Consider the following 18,656-nt stretch of genomic DNA (forward strand, 5'->3'; position numbering starts at 1 on the left):
GAATGAAGCATATTTATAATATTAGATAGTCTTCGAGATAGATTGTAAGATGAAAAAAGCAACTTGAAATACCATCTGTGCAATGTGACTCCATTTTTGAAAAGGATGTACACTTTTGTGACTGTCTACACGGATCATTTCCGGATGGAAACTGGTAATGGCAGCGATTGCCTCTTGTATAGGGCAGCCAGAGGACTTTTAACTTTTACTTTACACTCTTCTGCACTGTACTTTTTTTATTCTTACCAAAATTGTATATGACTTTTATAATTTTATATGACCATACATATAACCCTCAAGTGGTCAACAAACATGTGAAAAGCTTCTATCATTAGCCATTGTTGTTAGATGCCGGCAAGTCAGTTCTGACTCATAGTGAACAAACATTCAGTAGAACAAAACACATCCCCAGCCTGTTTCATCTTCACAATCATTATGCTTAAGCCCATTGTTGCAGCCACTGTGTCAATCCACCTCACTGAGGGTCTTCCTCTTTTTCGCTGACTCTTTACCAACCATGATGAAGTCCTTCTCCAGGGACTGATCCCTCCTGATAACACGTCCAAAGTATACGAGACTAAGTCTTGCCATCCTTGCTTCTAAGGAGCGTTCTGACTGTACTTCTTCAAAGACAGTTTTGTTCGTTCTTCAGGCAGTCTGTAGTATATTCAATATTCTTTGCAAACATCGTAATTCAAAGGCATCAATTCTTCTTTGGTCTTCCTTGTTCATTGCCCAGCTTTCACATGCATATGAGGCCACTGAAAACATCGTGGCTTGGGTCAGGCGCACCTTAGTCTTCAGAGTGACATCTTTGCTTTTTAACACTTTAAAGAGGTCTTTTGCAGCAGATTTGCCCAATGCAATGCATCATTTGGTTTCTTGACTGCTGCTTCCATGGGTGTTGATTTGTGGAGCCAAATCCTTGACAACTTCCATCTTTCCTCTGTTTATCATAGTTGTTTCTTATTGGTCCAGTTGTTAGGATTTTTGTTTTCTTTATGTTTATGTGTAATCCATACAGAAGGCTGTGGTCTTTGATCTTCATCAGTAAGTGCTTCCAGTCCTCTTCACTTTTAGCAAGCGAGGTTGTGTCATTGCATATGGCAGATTGTTAATAAGTCTTCCTCCAATCCTGATGCCCCTTTCTTCTGCACATAGTCCATCTTCTCAGATTATTTGCTCAGCATACAGACTGAATAAATATGGTGAAAGGATACAACCCTGATGCACACCTTTCTTGGTTTTAAACTATGCAGTATCCCCTTGCTCTGTTTGAATGACCGTTCTTGTTCTATGTACAAGTTCCTCATGAGTACAATTAAGTGTTCTGGAATTCCCGTTCTTCCAATACTATCCATAATTTGTTATGATCCTCACAATCAAATGCCTCCTCATAGTCAATAAAACATAGGTAAACATCTTTCTGTTATTCTCCACTTTCCGCCAGGATCCATCTGACATCAGCAATGCTATGTCTGATTCCACGTCCTCTTCTGAGTCTGGCTTGAATTTCTGGCAGTTCCCTGTCTATGTACTCCTGCAACTGCTTTTGAATGATCTTCAGGAAAATTTTACTTGGGTGTGATATTAATTATATTTTTAGATAATTTCTGCATTTGGTTGGATCCCTTTCTTTGGAATAGGCATAAATATTGGATCTCTCAAATCAGTTGGCCAGGTAGCTGTCTTCCAAATTTTTTGTCACAGACAAGTGAGCACTTCCAGCCCTACATCCATTTGTTGAAACATCTCAGTTGATATTCCATCAATTCCTGGTGCCTTGTTTTTTGCCAAAGCCTTCAGTGCAGCTTGGACCCCTTCCTTCAGTACCATGGGTTCCTGAACATATGCTACCTACTAAAATGGTTGAATGTCGACCAATCCTTTTTGGTATAGTGATTCTGTATATTCCTTCCATCTTCTTTTGATGCTTCCCATGTTTAATATTTTCCCTGTAGAAACCTTCAATATTGCAACTCGAGCCTCAATTTTTTTCTTCAGTTCTTTCAGCTTGAGAAATGCTGAGTATATTTTCTTCCCTTTTTTGTTTTCTATCTCCAGGTCTTTGCACATGTCATTACAATATTTTACTTTGCCTTCTCAAGCGACCCTTTGAAATCATCTGTTCAGCTCTTTGACTTCATCATTTCTTCCTTTCACTTTAGCTACTCAACTTTCCAGAGCAACTTTCAGAGTCTCTTCTGACAATGATTTTGGTCTTTTCTTTCTTTCTTGAGTTTTTAAGGACCTCTTTCTTTCTTCATATACAAATGTCCTTGAAGTCATTCCAGAACTTGTCTCATCAACACATCAAATCTATTCTTAAGATGGTCTCTAAATTCAGGTGGGATATACTCAATGTCATACTTTGCTCTCATGGACTTGATCTAATTTTCAATAGGTGGATCTGATAAAAAGGGAAAAATGTGGAACAAAACCTCAGCTTCTTAAAAAAAAAAAAAAATCCTTAAGCCTCCCGGCCAACATGGCACCATAGAGAGAGAAGCACCACGTCATCCCTCCACAACAAAGACCTGAAAAATAAGTAAAACGGAGACAAACATCAATCCTGGAACCTGAAGTGTTAAATGAAGAGATAAAGAACTCAGCCAAGCACTGAATGGAATAAGACACTGACAAAGAACAGAGCAAGGAGAGATACGTCAAAAGGTACCCTAACAGCTAAAGCAGCACAGATTCACCATCTTGGACTCCCATCAGAGACTGGTGGACAAGGAGGATGGGAAGGCAGCTTCCCAGCTCCAACAGGAGACAGAGCACCCATTAACCAGTGAGACATGCTATCCTGACTGCCATCCTCTCCCCGCTGCTCTACCTATGCGCTAAGCAGACCAGGAAGGGCAATGTCCATGCTGCTTGGATTTGCCCTGCCCACACTGGAGATCTGCAGACAGGGAGTATGGGAAAGCAGCTTCACGAGGTTCCCAGCGGGAGACAAAGCACCCAGTAGCCAGCAATATAAGCTTTCCTAACCCCTACTCTTTTCCCCCCCAATCCTCCTCTGCTTCTCGCCAGTCACAGTCTCTTGACAGGAGGCAACTGCTTCGGCCTGGACTGCTTGGATTGACCCTGTCCACACTGGCTGGCTCCCTGAGTGCCATTTGTCTGTTGGTACTTTTTTTTTTTTTTTTTTCATTTCTTTTGGTTTCTTCTGTGCCTCCCACCACCGCTTTCTCCTTTCTTTGAAATACCTGGCTCCATGTGCTATCTTTGTCTTCTCTTGAAAGGTTATGAAGCACTGTTCAACTGAGGAACCACTCCCCCGGCCTGTAAAACCACACTGGGGGGATTCCCACAGTTTTTTTTATTGTTGTTTTGTTTTGTTGTGCTTTGTTCTGTTCATTTTGTTTGCTTGTTTTCTTTTTCTTATTGTGGCTTGAAAGCCCCTTCTAGCTGTGATGCACTGCACAGTTTAGGAGCCACTTCCCCAGTCTGTGCAGCCACATTGGTGAGATCCCTGGGGGCATTTCTTTTTTCTTTCTCTTTTTTCTTTTCTGTCTTTCTACATTTCTCAGTTCTTATCTCTCTATATTTACTTTCCTTTCCTGTATCCAGAATACTTTGAGCTGTGTGACATCTATACCCCTGTAGCCAGGCTATACTGTGCAGTCTGGGAGCCAGTGCCTCAGGCTTTGAAGCTGCACAAGTGGAACCCCTGGGGCTTCTCTTTTTGTTTTTTTTCCCCCAAATTTTATCTAGTTTTTTTTTTTTACTTTTTCCCTTTTCTTTTCTTTTTTGCTTTTCTCCATTTCTCAGTTTCTCATCTCGCCACTCTGACAGCAAGCTCCTTAGCCCTCTTTGTTTTGTTGTTTGTTTGTTTTTGGCTCCTGCTTCTCTCTCCTCTTTCCCATACTCATATTAGCTCCACACATCACAACCTCCCCCATCCTTCCTGCCTACCTGCACCATGTGCTGAATATCACACCCCCAAGCAGTACAGGCACAGCCTACAAGAACCTGCCCAGCAATGATTCTTGACCCACCCTGTTGGCCCTAGGACATGCCACAAACAACCTATCCCAGCCCTTCCCTTCAGCTGGACCTTCCCTGCTGCACCATAGCTGAGTGACTGGCCCTGCCCATTGGACAAGAAGGGGAAAAGTATCTTGACCTCAGAAGAGTAAACAATAAAGAATGCACTGCCCGCCTACTTGGACATAACCAAATAAAACAAAAAAAGCAAGATGAAACAAACAGATCTGCATTCAATAAATGAAGAAAATAATTCCCAAATGTTCCAAAGACAGCAGACAATATCAAAACATGAAAAAAAAAGGAGAGGATGGTTCCAGTAGGCGTCCAAAATAAAACACCAGATGACTTTTCAGTAGAAGAAAAGGCACTAGAACTACCTAACAAGGAATTCAAATCTCTAATATTCAGAGGTATCCAAGAGTTGAAGCAAAAAGCAGAAAAAATGAGGGAAAAAATAGACAAACTCATGGAAAAGGCAGACAAATTCATGGAAATTACAGACAGAAAATGGTAGAATTCAGGAAAATAATACAGGAAGAAAATGCCAAAATAAACTCAAAACTAAACATTATACAAAAACAGCAATGAGAAATCCAAAAGACAACAAGATTTCAGAAATGGAGGGTTATAGAGGGATGAGAAGCAGGTTTGAAATGATGGAAGACAGGATCAGCGAAATTGAAGACAAACACTTGGATACAACTCTGAGGAAAAATAAGAAAAAGAATGAAGAAAAATGAAGAAACCTAAGAATTATGTGGGATAGAATCAAAAGGAAAAATTTGATAGTGATCAGAGTTTAAGAACAGGGGGAGAAAACAGAAAACACAGAAAGGATCATAGAATTTCTGACAGAAAACTTCCCTAATATAATGAAAGATGAAAAGCTAACCATCCAAGAAGCTCAACAAACCCCATATAGGATAGACCCCAAAAGAAAATCACCAAGGCATATTATAATCACATTTGCTAAAATGAAAGACAAAGAAAAAATCCTGAAAGCAGCTTGAGAAAAACAAAGTCACATATAGAGGAGAAACAATAAGACTAAACTCTGATTATTCAGCAGAAAATATGCAGGCAAGAAGGCAATGGGATGACATATATAAAACCTTGAAAGAAAAAAATTGTCAATGAAGAATAATATATCCTGCAAAACCGTCATTCAAACATGATGGTGAAATTAGGACATTTCCAAATAAACAGAAGTTAAGACAATACGTAAAAACCAAACTAAACTTCCAAGAATTATTAAAGACAGTCCTTCAGTCTAAGAACAAACAACATCAGACCACAGACTGAATCTAAGACACAAGATTGTACCAGCCAGATACAAACCTAGGAAATGAACCCTCAAGGACTATTCAAAACCAAGAGAATTACAACAGGAAACCAAAGAGGTTAATCTGTAAATGACAAAGACATCAGAATAATACAAGAGAGAATAAATGGTGTACGTACAGAACTTTCTAATGGAGAGGAAGGCAAGGTGATATCAAGTAATAATAGACTGGTTTTTTTTTTTTTTTTTCCAAACCTAGGAAGATAAAGGTAAATTTCAGGGTAACCACAAAGAAAGTTAACAAGCCTATTCAAAGAAGAAAAACCTAAAATCTCAATAAAAACAAAAGAAATCCACAAACAAAAGGAATTCAGCACAGGAGATTGAGGAACAAAGAAAATGTCAGCACCACAAAAAAGCACTACAAAATGACAGCAATAAACTCACACCAATCAATAATTACACTGAATGTAATTGGCTTAAATGCACCCACAAAGAGACAGAGAGTGACAGAATGGATTAAAAAAACAGGATCCGTCAATATGCTGTCTACATGAGACACACTTTAGAGAGAAAGATGTAAATTTACTAAAAATAGAAGAATGGAAAAAAATACATCAAGCAAATAACTACCAAAAAAGAGCAGGAATGGCAATACTAATCTCAGATAAAATACACTTTAAAACAAAATCCACCATAAAAGACAAGGCAATATATGACTAAAGGGTTAATCCATCATGAAGACTTAACCATAATAAACATCTACACACCCAAGGACAGGGCTCCAAAATATATAAAACAAGTTCTATCAGCACTGAAAAGAGAAACTGATGGTTTCACAATAATAATAAGAGACTTCAACACACCACTCTTAGTAAAGGACAGAACATTTAGAAAGAAACTCAATAAAGTTACAGAAGAGCTAAAGGGCACAAGCAACCAACCTGACCTCACAGACATATAAAGAAAACTCCACCCAACAGCTGCCAAGTACACATTCTTTTCCAACGCACATTGAACATTTTCCAAAATAGGCCACATCTTAGGCCACAGAACAACCCTCAACAAAATCCAAAACATTGAGATAATACGAAGTATCTTCTCTGACCACAACACCATCAAAGTAGAAATTAACAACAGGAAGAACAAGGAAAAAAAAAAAAATTCAATTACATGGAAACTGAATGATACCCTGTTTCAAAACCACCAGGTAGAAGAAGAAATCAGAAATGGAATCAAAAAAATTCCTAGAATCAAACAAGAATGAAAACACATCATACCAAAACCTTTGGGACACAGCAAAGGCAGCACTCAGAGGTCAATTTATAGCAACAGATGCACACGTGAAAAAAGAAGAAAGGAACAAAATCAAAACATTAGCTACACAGCTTGAACAAATAGAAAGAGAACAGCAAAAGAAGCTCACAGCAACCAGAAGAAAGGAAATAATAAAGATCAGGGCAGAAATAAATAAAATAGAGAACAGAAAAACAATAGAAAGAATCAATAAAACCAAAAGTTGGTTCCTTGAAAGGATCAAAAATTGACACACCACTGGCCAAGTTGACAACAGAAAAACACAAGAGGATGCAAATAACCCAAATAAGAAATGAAATGGGAGACATTACAACAGACCCAACTGAAATAAAAAGAATCATAACAGAGTATTATGAAAAACTATACTCCAACAAATTGGAAAACCTAGAGAAAAATGGTCAAATTTCTAGAAACGCACTACCTACCCAAGCTAACACAAAATGATGTTGAAAATCGGAACAGGCCCATAACAAGAGAAGAGATTGAAAAGGTAATTTTAAAAAACTCCCGACAAAAAAAAAAAATCCCTGGCCCAGATGGCTTCACTGGAGAATTCTACCAAACATTCAGAGAAGAACTTATGCCAGTACTACTCAAACTATTTCAGAACAAATAAAAGGAAGCAATACTTCTGAATTCATTCTATGCAGCCGGCGTAATCCTGATACCAAAACCAGGCAAATTCACCACAAAAAAAGAAAATTACAGACCTGTATCTCTCATGAATATAGATGCAAAAATTCTCAACAAAATTCTATCCAATAAAATTCAGCAACATATCAAAAAAAAAAAAATACACCACAGCCAAGTAGGATTCATACTAGGTATGCGAGTATGATTCAACATTAGAAAAACAACGTAATCCACGACATAAACAAAAGGAAAGAAAAGTATCCCATGATCATCTCAATTGACGCAAAAAAAGCATTTGACAAAGTCCAACACCAATTCCTGATAAAAACAATTAATCAAATAAGTATGGAAGGGAAATTTCTCAACATAATAAAGGGCATCTATGCAAAACCAACAGCCAACATCATTCTTAATGGAGGGAGGCTGAAATTCCCGTTGAGAAAAGGAGCAAGACGAGGATGCCCTTTACCACTGCTCCTATTTAACGTTGTGCTGGAAGTCCTAGCTAGAGCAATAAGGCAAGAAAAAGAAACAAAGGGCATCCAAATTGGTAATGAAGATGTTAAACTGTTCCTATTTGCAGATGATATGATACTATACATAGAAAATCCAAAAGACTCCACAAGAAAACTACTGGAACTAATAGATTCAGCAGAGTGGCAGGATACAAGATAAACATACAAAAGTCAGTTGGATTCCTACACACCAATAAAGAGAATGATGAAAAAGAAATCACAAAAACAATACCATTTATACTACCCACTAAAAAAGTAAAATACTTAGGAATAAATCTAACCAGGGAGGTAAAGGATCTATACAAAGAAAACTACTAAATGCTACTGCAAGAAACCAAAAGAGATCTATATAAATGGAAAAACATACATGCTCATGGATAGGTAGACTCAACACTGTGAAAATGACAATTCTACCCAAAGTGATTTATAAATACAACAAAATCTCAATCCAAATACCAACAACATTCTTTAAAGAGATGGAAAAACTCATCATTAACCTTAAAAAAAAAATGCTTTTTTTGCTTTGGAAAGGACAGAAGCCCAAGATAAGTAAAGCACTATTGAAGAAGAATGAAGTAGGAGGACTCACACTACCTGACCTCAGAACCTACTATACTGCTATGGTAGTCAAAACAGCCTGGTACTGGTACAACGACAGATACATTGACCAATGGAACAGAATTGAGAACCCAGATGTAAATCCATCCACCTATAGTCACCTGATTTTCAACAAGGGCTCAAAGTCCATCAGTTGGGGAAAAGACAGTCTTTTTAACAAGTGGTGCTGGCAAAACTGGATGTCCATCTGCAAAAAAATGAAACAATACATATCTCACACCATACACAAAAAACTAATTCAAAATGGACCAAAGACCTAAATATAAAGCCAAAAACTATGAAGTTCATAAAAGAAAAAATAGGACCAACGCTAGGCCCCCTAACACACGGTATCAATAGGATAAAAACCACAACAAACAACACAGAAACTCCAGAAGATAAGCTAAATAACTGGGATCTTCTAAAAATTAAACATTTATGCTCATCAAAAGATTTTACCAAGAGAGTAAAAAGACAACCAACAGACTGGGAAAACGTTCTTGGCTATTATAAATCAGACAAAGTTCTAATCTCTAAAATCTATAAGAAAATCTAATACCTCTACAACAAAAAGACAAATAATCCAATTAAGAAATGGGCAAAGGAAATGAACAGACACTTCACTGAAAAAGACATTGAAGAGGCCAAAGACACCTGAGGACATGCTCAAGATCACTAGCCATTAGAGAAATGCAAACCAAAACCACAATGAGATACCATCTCATGCCAGCATTACTGGCACAAATCAAAAAAACAGGAACTAACAAATGTTGGAGAGGATGGGGGGGAGGGATCGGAATTCTTATGCTCTGCAAGTAGGAATGCAAAATGATACAACCATTTTGGAAAATGATATGACACTTTCTTAGAAAGCTAGAGATAGAAATACCACATGATCCAGTAATCCCACTCCTAAGAATATATCCTAGAGAAATAAGAGTCGTCACACAAATAGACATATGCATTCCATGTTCATTGCAGCAGTTTTCACAGTAGCAAAAATATGGAAACAATCTAGATGCCCATCAACAGATGAATGGATAAAGAAAGTGTGGTACATACACACAATGGTGTATTACACAAAGATAAGGAACAACGATGAATCTGTGAAGCATCTCATAACGTGGATGAATCTGGAAGGCATTATGCTGAGTGAAATAAGTCAGTCACGAAAGGACAAATATTGTATGAGACCACTTCTGTAAAAACTCATGAAAATGTTTACACACAAAAAGAAACAATCTTTGATGGTTACAAGGGAGAGGATGGGTGGGGATGGAAAAACACTAAATAAACAATAGATAAGTGGCAACTTTGGCGAAGGGTAAGACAGTTCACAATACTGGTGGAGCCAGCACAACTTGTACAAGGCAAGGTCATGGAAGCTCCATAGACACATCCAGACTCCCTAAGGGACTGAATTGCTGGGCTGAGAGCTGTGGGGACCATGGTCTTGGGGAACGTCTAGCTCTGTTGGCATAACGTAGTTTATAAAGAAAATGTTCTACGTTCTACTTCGGTGAGTAACATCTGGGGTCTTAAAAGCCTATGAATGGCCATTTAGGACACTCCACTGGTCTCACCCCTTCAGGAGCAAGGAAGAATGAAGAAAACTGAAGATACAGGGGAAAGATTAGCCCAAAGGACTAACAGACAACACCTACCACGGCCTCCAACAGACTCAGTCAAGTACAACTGGATGGTGCCCAGCTACCACCATCGGCTGTTCTGACAGGGATCCTGCCATGGGTTGAGTTGTATCCCCCCCAAAATATGTGTCAACTTAGTTAGGCCATGATTCCCAGTATTGTGTGGTTGGCCTCCATTTTGTGATTGTCATCTTATGTTGAGATGATTAGGTGGGATTGTAACATCATCCTTACTCAGGTCACCTCCCTGATCCAAGGTAAAGGGAGTTTCCCTGGGGTGTGGCCTGTACTGCTTTTTATCTCTCAAAGGATAAAACGAAAGGGAAGCAAGCAGTGGGTGGGGGACCTCATACTATCAAGAAAGCAGCACCAGGAGCAGAGCCCTTCCTTTGGACCTGGGATTCCTGGGCCTGAGAAGCTCCTCGACCATGCGAAGATTGAGGACAAGGACTTTCCTCCAGAGCTGACAGAGACAGAAAGCCCTCCCCTGGAGCTGATGCCTTGAATTTGGGCTTTTATCCTACTTTACTGTGAGGAAATAAATTTCTCTTTGTTAAAGCCACCCACTTGTGGTATTTCTGTTATGGCAGCACTAGATGACTAAGACAGATCCCAGTGGAGGATCGCGGACAGAACTGGAGAAAAATGTAGAACAAAATTCTAACTCGAAAAGAAAGACCCAGCTTGCTGGCCTAACAGAGACTGGAGAAACCCTGAGAGTATGGCCCTGGACACTCTTTCAGCTCAGCAATGAAGTCACTTCTGAGGCTCACCCTTCAGCCAAAGATAGGACAGGCCCATAAAACAAAACAAGACTAGAGGGCACACCCGCCCAGAGGCAAGATCTAGAAGGCAGGAGGGGACAGGAAAGCTAGTAATAGGGACCCAAGGTTGAGAAAGGAGAATGTTGACAGGTTGTGGGGTTGTTAGCCAATGTCATAAAACAATATGTGTACTGTCTAATGAAAAATTAGTTTATTCTGTAAACCTTCATCTAAGTTCAAAAAAAAAAGATCCTTAAAAACTTATTCAACCAGTTGATACTGGAGGAATTCTTGAGACTGTTGCCCTGAGATATTCTTTGAACCTTGAACTGAAACTATTCTTTAATATCACATTTTAGCTAAAATAGCAGGTTAGGTCATAAAATAAAAAATATCACTGGTGAGTACTGTGCTTCTTTAATAGATCATCTATATGAGACCAAATGGTCAACAATTAATTTAATACAAAGATGACAAAGTAGGGGGGCAGGGAGATCAGGTCTTTAGAAAGGGAACAACTAGAACAGAAATAATGAGAATGTTGACCCAGTGTGAATAATGCAACCAATGTTGCTGAATAATATGTGTAGAAACTGTTGAATGGGAACCTATTTTGCTGTGTACAATTTCACCAAACATATAATGAAATACTATTTTTTTAAAACTCATATAACCCGACTGAACTTCAACTTTGAGTAAGGAAGGGATGGAGGTGGAGTCACCTTCAGAAAGCTAGGTACAGGATGCAAGAGAGAAAGGACCAGTCTTTTTCCTTCCTGTACCTCCATCTCCCACCTGCCTCCATCTCCCTTCCTCCATCACCCTCCTGCCCTGGATCACCCTCTGCCCTACATCTCCCTACTGCTCCATCACCCTCCTGCTCCGTCTCTCTCCTGCTTCATGTCCCTCCTTCTCCATCTCCCTCCTTCCTCCATCACCGTCCTGCCTTGGATCACCCTGTGCCCTCCATCTCCCTCTGGCACCATCTTCCTCCTGCTCCATCTCCCTTCTGCTCCATCTCCCTCCTACTCTGCATCTCCCTTCTGCTCCATCTCTCTCTGCCTCCATCATCTTCCTGCTCCATCTTCCTGCTGCTCCATCACCCTCCTGCCTCCATCTCTCTCCTGCTCCACCTCCCTCCTGCCTCCATTACCTTGCTGCCCTCCAACCCTCTCCTTCAGGTGAAGGCATGATCCCCAGTGATGAGTCATGTGGGGTCTAGAACTTGTACTTGTCACATCCTATCAATCAACCCATCAATCAGCATTAATTCTGGGATCCTAGCACTGTGCCTGGCACTGAATGATGATGGCTATTGAAGAAGAAAGCAGGGCCTTCCAGGAACCTGACAATTTGTTGGGGATGTAGGTGGAGAGTGGAGAGGAGGCAAGGCTAGGCTTTAAAAAGTTAACAGGAAAAATCCATTGGGAAGTGCTAAAGATATGCTAAAGAAGGGAAGAGGAGAAGATTCTTAGGATAAAACTGTGGACTTCCATGTCAGACAGGCCTGGGTCTACACCCCAGTGCTACCACTAACTAGTTTTGTGATCTTGAGTAAACCTCAGTGTAAAATACAGATAATATCACTTACTTCATAGGGTCTACATGAGGACTGAAATTATGTATGTTAAGTCCTATGTATTGTGTATACCGAAATTGTCAAGGATTTCATTTTTACTTAGATCCACAACCAACGCCCATGGGAGCAGCAGTCAAGAAATCAAACCACTTGTTTCACTGGCCAAATCTGCTGCGAAACACCTTTTTAAAGTATTCAAAAGCAAAGGTGTCACTTTGAGGACTAAGGTACACCTAACCCAAGCCATGATATTTTCAGTCACCTCATATGCATGTGAAAGCTGGACAATGAATAAGGAAGATCGAAGAAGAATCGATGCCTTTGAATTGTGGTGTTGGCGAAGAATGTTGAATATACCATACATTGCCAGAAGAGAAAACGAATCTATCTTGGAAGAAGTATAGCCAGAATGCTCCTTAGAAGCAAGGATGGCAAGACTTTGTCTCGCTTACTTTGGACATGTTATCAGAAGGGACCAGTCCGTGGAGAAGGACAAAAAGCTTGGTAGAGAGTCAGAGAAAAAGAGGAAGTCCCTCAGTAAGATGGATCGACATAGTGGCTGCAACAATGAACTCAAACTACTGTTGTGGGGATGGCACAAGACTAGGCAGTGTTTCATTCTGTTACACAGGGGTTCCCTATGAGTCAGAACTGACTTGAAGGCACCTAATAACAACAAGAATATGTTAAGTCCTAACACAATGCTTAATACTAAATGATGTGTAATTATTATTATTAATGTTATAACAACAATATATTCAGAGAAGGCAATGGGATCAATAGACGGTACCTCAGTTTAGTTCAGTAAGCATTTCCTCAGTGTCACCAGTATTGGGGGTGCCAGGACTACTGTGGCAAAAATAGGCTTCCAAGGAGCCCCAGTGTGGTGGGACAGATAGTCACATAACTGAATAGCTACAATACAAAGTATAAAGTATAAAAATCTTGCATGTGTGGGATGGTGCTAATATTAAGAGAATTATCTCTGTTTTGGTTGAGAGTAGATGCTATGAAGGTCTTAAAAAAGTCTTGTTAAAATTTCCTTGGGCCATTTTGAGGGCTGGAAATGGTCTGTATAGTATCTGGATAATAGTTACAAGAACGTATACATATGCAAAAAGCCCCTGAACTTCACACTTAACATTTGTATGCTTTTCTCTATAAAGTCGTGCCCCAATAAAAAAATACATTCAAATTATTCAACATTATAAATGGCATTTATACAAAGCCAACAGCCAACATCATCCTAAATGGAGAGAGTCTGAGAGCATTCCCCTTGAGATTGGAAACCAGACAAGGATGCCCTTTATCACCGCTCTTATTCAACATTGTGCTAGAGTTCCTAGCCAGAGCAATTAGGCTAGATAAAGAAATAAACGGCATCTGAATTGCTAAGGAAGAAGTAAAAGTATCTCTGTTTGCAGATGATGTGATCTGATACACAGAAAACCCTAAAGAATCCCCCCCAAAAAACTACTGGAACTAATACAAGAGTTCAGCAAAGTATCAGGATACAAGATAAACATAAAAAAATCAGTTGGATTCCTTTACACCAAAAAAAGAACATCAAAGAGGAAATCACCAAATCAATACCATTTACAATAGCCCCCAAGAAGATTAAATACTTAGGAATAAATCTAACCAGAGATGTAAAAGACCTACACAAAGAAAACTACAAGACACTGCTGCAAGAAACCAAAAGAGATCTACATAAGTGGAAAAACATACCTTGCTCATGGATAGGAAGACTCAACATTGTGAAAATGTCTATTCTACCCAAAGGTATCTATAGATACAATGCAATCCTGATCCAATTCCAATGGCATTTTTTGAGGTGATGGAGAAACAAATCACCAACTTCATATGAAAAGGGAAGAGGCTAAGGATAAGCAAAAAAAAAACAAAAAAACAAAGCATTACTGAAAAAGAAGAGCAAAGTGGGAGGTCTCGCACTACCTAATTTTAAAACCTACTATACCTCCACGGTAGCCAAAACAGCCTGGTACTGGTACAACAACAGATACATTGACCAATAGAACAGAATTGAGAATCCAGATGTAAATTCATCCACATGAGAGCAGCTGATATTTGATAAAGGCCCAAAGTTAGTTAAATGGGGAAAAGAGAGTCTTTAACAAATGGTGCTGGCATAACTGGATATCCATCTGCAAAAAAATGAAACAAGACCTATACCTCACACCATGTACAAAAACTAATCACAACGGATCAAAGCCCTAAATATAAAATCTAAAACAATAAATATCAAGGAAGAAAAAGTAGGAACAATGCTAGGAGCCCTAATACATGGCATGGCATACACAGTATACAAAACATTACTAACAATGCACAATCACTAGAAGAGAATCTAGATAACTGGGAGCTCCTAAAAATCAAACACTTACGCTCATCCAGACTTCACTAAAAAAGTAAAAAGACAACCTACAGACTGGGAAAAAATTTTTGGCTACGATAAATCCGATCAGCATCTAATCTCTAAAATCTACAAGATACTGCAAAAGCTCAACAAGAAAAAGGCAAATAACCCAATTTAAAAAATGTGCAAAGGATATGAACAGGTGCTTTGAAGACATTCAGGTGGCCAACAGATACGTTGGGAAATGCTTATGATCATTCGCCATTAGAGAAGTGCAAATCAAAACTACAATGAGATACCATCTCACCCCAACAAAGCATTAATCCAAAAAGCACTAAATAATAAATGTTGGAGAGGTTGTGGAGAGACTGGAACACTTATACACTCCCGGTGAGAATGTAAAATGGCACAACCACTTTGGAAATTGATTTGGGGGTTCCTTAAAAACCTAGAAATAGAACTACCATATGATACAACAATCCCACTCCTTGGAATATATCCTAGAGAAATAAGAGCCCTCACAAGAATAGATATTGCACACCCATATTCATTGAAGCACTGTTTATAATAGCAAAAAGATGGAAATGACCAAGGTGTCCATCAATGGATGAATGGATGAACAACTTATGGTATATTCACACAATGGAATACTACTCACCAAAAAAAAACAACGATGAATCCGAGAAACATCTCATAACATGGAGGATTGCGGAAGGAATTATGCTGAGTGAAGTTAGTCAGTCACAAAAGGACAAATATTGTGTGAGACCACTATTATAAGAACTCAAGAAAAGATTTAAACACAGAAAAAAACATTCTTTGATGGTTATGAGAGTGGGGAGGGAGAGAGAGGGGCATTTACTAATTAGTAGACTGGAATTATTATTATTTTTTTTTTTAGACTGGAATTATTTTAGGTGAAGGCAAGGATAACACACAATACAGGGGAAGTCAGCACAACTGGACTAAACCAAAAGCTAAGAAGTTTCCTGAATACAACCAAACACTTTGAGGGACGGAGTAGCAGGGGCAGGAGTCTGTGGACCATGGTTTCAGGGGACTTCTAAGTCAATTGGCATAATAAAGTGTACTAAAAAATGTTTTGAATCCCACTTTGGTAAGTGGTGTCTGGGGTCTTAAAAGGAACAAGCAGCCATCGAAGATGCATCAATTGGTCTCAACCCACCTGGAGCAAAGGAGAATGAAGAACACCAAAGACACAAGAGAAATATGAGCCCAAGAGACAGAAAGGCCCACGTAAACCAAAGACTCCATCAACCTGAGACCAGGAGAACTAGATGGTGCCCGGCTACCACCAATCACTGCCCTGACAGGAAACACAACAGAGAATCCCTGATGGAGCAGGAGAAAAGTGAGATGCGGAACTCAAATTCTAGTGAAAAGACCAGACTTAATGGTCTGACTGAGACCGGAGGGACCCCAGAGGACATGGTCCCTGACTCTCTGTTAGCCCAGAACTAAAATCATTCCTGAAGCCAACTCTTCAAAGATTAGACTGGACTATGAGACATAAAAGGATACTGATGAGGAGTGTGCTTCTTAGTTCAAGTAGACACATGAGAGTATATGGCCAGCTCCTGTCCAGAGGTGAGATGAGAAGGCAGAGGTGGACAGAAGCTGGTTGAATCGACAAAGGAAATGCAGGGTAAAGAGTAGGAGTGTGCTGTCACACTGTAGGGAGAGCAACTAGGGTCACATAACAATGTGTGTGTAAGTTTTTATATGAGAAACTGACTTGAATTGTAAACTTTCACTTAAAGCACAATAAAAGAAAAGAAAACATACATTCAGAAATACAAAAGTCCTCCCACCTTGGGTGGAAAGCCAAGGATTATTAACCCAAAACCAAAAACCAAACCAGTTGTCCTTGAGTCGATTCTGACCCATAGCCACCCTATAAGACAGAATAGAATAGAATGGAATAGAAATGGAATGGAATAGAATAGAATAGAATTGCTCCATAGGGCTTCCAAAGGGCAGCTGATGGATTTGAACTGCTGAACTTTTGGTTAACAGCAGAGCTAACCCAGTGCCCCTGACATTCAATGGTGTGTGTAGGTGGGTGTGTGCATTCTTCTGGGCTAATGTTTATAATTTTCATCAGATTCTTACAGGGACGCGAGGCCTTTAAAAAGTTAAAAATCATCAAGCACCACTTTTGGTTCTGTTGGATTTTTGCTAAATGTCAGAACCACTTGGTACAGGCTGTTTTCTGGGAATGCAGAACTGGAGAGAGAGATACACACGCATATTTATTGGACTAGTCGCAGAACAAGCAACTACATTTTTCTTTGGGAAGCAAAACGCAGATAGTTATCACCAGTTGGTCTTCAGCGCAACTAAAAGTGGGTGTGACTTTTTAATAGGCAGAGTGGCTTAGTCGGCAGCCAATCCCGAGAGGGCTTGGTGCCTGTGTCCAAATGGGCAGAGCTCTGTCACTCCCCTGTATCTACATCCAGTCCCGTCAAGAGTTCGCTGGGCGGAGCTCCTGATGGGAGAGGGGTGGGTTAGCACCTCAGCCGCACCTGACAAACCTTGAAGAAACCTTAACCCAAACTCTAGATTCCTTTGGGGCCCCTCATCTAGACCGGCTTGCAAACCAGAATTTCCAGTGTGACTGTGTCGGCAGAAAGTTAACGAGCAGCCTGAGATGCTGGGGCATTAACCTTTGTGGATCCGCCCAAGGGTGAAGGGCAAAGCTCTGGTCCTTGGTCTCTGTCGGTCTTTTTCCTTGGAATGAGGAGGATGGGAGGGACGCATCTCAGGGAGTGGAAGCCAGAAATGAAAGTGGAAGCCTCAAGAGGCGGGAATCGGGAAATTGAAGCCCCCAGCCTAAAATCTCTTCTATATGTAGAGTGATTGGTGTAGGTATTCCAGACCCTGTGCTATATATAAATGCTTTAAATAAAAGAATGGAGAGTTTGAAGCAAGACAGCATAGGTGTGAATTCCAGCCTGGCCACTTTGCAGTTGTGTGGCTCTGGGCAAATTGCTTTTCCTCTCTGTGTTATAGGGTGCTCCTCTGTAACTCAGGTAGAACAGTAGTTGCTGTTAGGTGTCATAGAGTCGGTTCTGACACATAGCGACCCTATGTAAGACAGAACGAAACACTGCCTGGTCCTGTGCCACCCTTACAATTGTTGCTATGTTTGAGCCCATCGTTGTAGCCACTGTGTCAGTCCATCTCATTGAGGGGCTTCCTGTCCTTTACCAAGCATGATGTCCTTCTCCAGCGACTGGTCATGATAACATGTTCAAAGTAAGAGAGACGAAGTCTCGCTGTTCTCACTTTCAAGAAGCATTCTGGCTGTACTTTTTCCAAGATAGATTTGGTTCTTCTTCTGGCAGTCTATGGCATATTGAATATCCTTTGCCAACACCATAGGCATCAATTCTTCTTTGGTCTTTCTTATTCATTGTCCAGCTTTCACATGCATATGAGACAACTGAAAACACCATGACTTGGGTCAGGTGCACCTTGGTCCTCAAAATGACATCTTTGCTTCTGAATACTTTAAAGAAGGCTTTTGAAGCAGATTTGACCAATGCAACACGTCATTTTATTTCTTGACTGCTGCTTGCATGAGCGTTGACTGTGGATCCAAGTAAAATGAAATTCTCGACAAGTTTAATATTTTCTCCATTTATCATAATATTGGTTATTGGTCTAGTTGTGAGGATTTTTGTTTTCTTTATATCAAGGTGTAATCTATACTGAAGGCTGTCTTTGATCTTCATCAGTAAGTGCTTCTAGTCCTCCTCACTTTCAGCAAGCAAGGTTGTGTCATCTGTATATCACAGGTTGTTAATGAGCATTCCTCCAGTCCTGATGCCCTGTTCTTCTTCATATAGTCCAGCTTCTTGGATTATTTGCTCAGCATATAGATTGAATAAGTATGGTGAAAGGATACAACAATGGTGACACAC

This window comes from Loxodonta africana, chromosome 2, assembly GCF_030014295.1.
Source record: "Loxodonta africana isolate mLoxAfr1 chromosome 2, mLoxAfr1.hap2, whole genome shotgun sequence".
Taxonomy (NCBI): Eukaryota; Metazoa; Chordata; class Mammalia; order Proboscidea; family Elephantidae; genus Loxodonta; species Loxodonta africana.